The sequence below is a fragment of the Elaeis guineensis genome, chromosome 13 (genome assembly GCF_000442705.2).
Source record: "Elaeis guineensis isolate ETL-2024a chromosome 13, EG11, whole genome shotgun sequence".
NCBI classification, from domain to species: domain Eukaryota; kingdom Viridiplantae; phylum Streptophyta; class Magnoliopsida; order Arecales; family Arecaceae; genus Elaeis; species Elaeis guineensis.
Window position 1 is genome coordinate 39551900 of NC_026005.2, and position 3054 is coordinate 39554953.

Here is a 3054-nt window from a genome sequence, read left to right on the forward strand (position 1 = left end):
GGCCTTTCGGGTTCTTGAGGTCTAGGTAATGTGGGTCTCAAAGAACTAACTCTTTGTGGGCCAGGTCTGGGCCTAAGAGAGGTGAGATTAGGTCGAGTCATGGGTGTACATGGGCTTGGGTTAACCTAATCTCCCATAGAGTTGGTCAAGGGAGTTTTGGGTTTGGGTCACTTGACCTGGTGTTTATATATACATGCACTTGTATAGGTTTGATTGAGCCAAGTAATAGAAGAACTCTTTCTCCCAAGTCTCTCTCTCTCTTCTCCCTCTCTCTCCAGCAATTCTCCATGCCCCAGAAGCAAGAAACCCTAGGGTTTCTTGCCGCCAGTCCATAAAAGGAAAGAGAAGAAGGGGAGGCGCTAGCCCCTTCCCCCTTGCAGCCGCCTACCAGATCTGCTCTCCCCCTCTTGCAAGCATCCAAACACTAGGTCCAGGCCCTAGAATCTCTTGAGAAGAGATTGGTACAAGTCCCTCTCAGATCTGGAGTTGATCTGAGATCGTTTGAGGTGCGGGTGAGATCTCCATCAACAGATCTACAAAAAGGCTGCAGCAGGACAGATCTGCGAGGTCTGTCTCCATCTATCTTCTTCTCCATCTAGAATGCCTTGATTTAAGATTTACAAATTGGAGGACCTCGGTCCAGGTCTGATCTGGTTGGGTACTAGATGTTGGATTTTTTAGAGGTGGTTTCAAAGGCGTTCTTCATCTGGAACGAAAGGCTGATGAAGAAGACAGCAACCAGGCTGATTTCCTAAAGGGCCTTGGATCGTGTCCAGAAGTCTCCAGATCTATTCGTTGCTGGTTCTGCTGCATCAAAGGTCCCTGGGAGGAGCCAGGATCGTGCTCCAACACTTAGAGAGGTTCGGGATGAAGGGAGCAAAGCCGGTAGAGCTGCCACTTGTCGGTCACTTCAGACTCTCGAAGATCATGGCGCCACAGACTGAGGTGGAGGCTCAAGAGTTGGAGAAGGTTCCTTATGCTTCAGGAGTTGGGAGCTTGATATATGTGATGGTTTGTTGTAGGCCAGACATCGCTCATGCAGTAAGTCAGGTTAGTAGGTTCATGACGCAACCTGGCAGGGAGCACTGGAGAGCTCTGAAGTGGATATTCAGATACCTGGCGGGATCAGTTGGAGTTGGCATCTGCTACGGACAGTGAGGAGGTGCAGTTGGAAACTCGACATGTCCAAAGAGGCTCAGGGGTTGATTGGCAGTTATGTAGATGCAGACTTTGGTGGAGATGTGGATACCCGAAGGTCTACAACAGGCTTCATCTTTAGCCTGTATGGAGGTCCTATTTCTTAGAGATCGAGTCTGCAGCCTATCACGGCCCTATCCACTACAGAGGTGGAGTACATCAAGCTGACAGAAGTAGCTAAGGAGGCAATTTGGCTGAAGAATTTGTTGACGGAGATGGGCCTTACTTAGGAGGCCATTAGAGTGCACTGTGACAGTCAGAGTGTACTTCTATTAGCACAAAACTCAGTCTATCATGCAAGGATAAAGCACATCGACATTCGGTATCATCGGATCAGGGAGCTTGTGGAGGATGGCGAGGTGGAGCTGGTAAAGGTACATACCAAGGAGAACCCAGCTGGTACACTTACGAAGGTACTTCCATGGGACAGCTTTCAGAGATGTGTTGAGCTGATGCGGCTGATGGATAGAGTGGAGCTGGTTGAGGCCTTGGGACATCAAGGTGGAGATTGTTGTGATCCAAGTGGTGTGCCCAAGGCCCAGGGGACCAAGGCTAAGGCCAAGGTCCATCATTCATGAGGGCTTCATGGAGGCTCTAGGGCTAGTTGGGCCCTAGGTTGAAAGGCTGTGGGCCTTTCGGGTTCTTGAGGTCTAGGTTATGTGGGCCTCAAGGGACCAACTCTTTATGGGCCAGGTCTGGGCCTAGGATAGGTGAGATTAGGTTGAGTCATGGGTATACATAAGCTTGGATTAACCTAATCTCCCATAGAGTTGGTCAAGGGAGTTTTGGGTTTGGGTCACTTGACCCTGTGTTTATATATACATGTACTGTGTATAGGTTTGATTAAGCCAAGAAAATATAGAAATCTTTCTCCCAAGTCACTCTCTCTCTTATCCCTCTCTCTCCAGCAATTCTCCATGCCCCAGGAGCAAGAAACCCTAAGGTTTCTTGCCACCAGGTCCATAAAAGGAAAGAAAAGCAAGGAGGGGCTATCCCCTTCCCCCTTGCAGCCGCTGACTCTCTCTCTTCTCCCTCTCTTACAGCCATCCAAGCATCAGGTCCAGGACCTGAAATCTCTTACGAAGAGGTTGATATAAGTCTCTCTTAGATCTGGAGTTGATCTGAGGTCGTTTGAGGTGCGGGAGAGATCTCCATCAACAGATCCACAGGAAAGGCTGCAGCAGGACAGATCTGCAAGATCTGTCTCCATCTACCTTCTTCCCTATCTAGAATGCCCCAATTTGAGATTTACAAATTGAAAGACCGTAGTTCAGGCCTGATCTAGTTGGGTACCAGATTTTGGATTTTTCAGAGGTGATTTCAGAGGCATTCTTCATCTGGAACGAAAGGCTGACGAAGAAGACAGCAACCAGGCTGATTTCGTCAAGGGCCTTAGATCGAGTCCAGAAGTCTCCAGATCTATTTGTTGCTGGTTCTGCTGCACCCAAGGTCTGTGAGAGGAGTGGGATCATGCTCCAACACCACCTGGATCACAACAATAATCAGATTATGGCATGAGCCCAATTGGATTTAAGTGGGCGCCCCAAATGGATAAGAACCAAAGAGTCCAGATAAACTTGGACTCTTTGGCGCCACTCTATTTATGCTTATCCAATGTTGGTGACACCTTTTGGAGATAAGGTGAGGTTCTTATCTGATATGATCAGATGATATCACTCCACCAATCAGAATTTTTTCAGAATTTATTTGATTGGTCGAATGATGTGGCACTGCGCAGCATACAGAATTATATAAATCCTGCTGCACTTAGGGTTTTGAGATAGAACTTGTTTTATGCAAAAAACCTATTAGCTGCTACCCCTCCTCTCTTATCCATGTCCTCCCTACTTCCTTTCT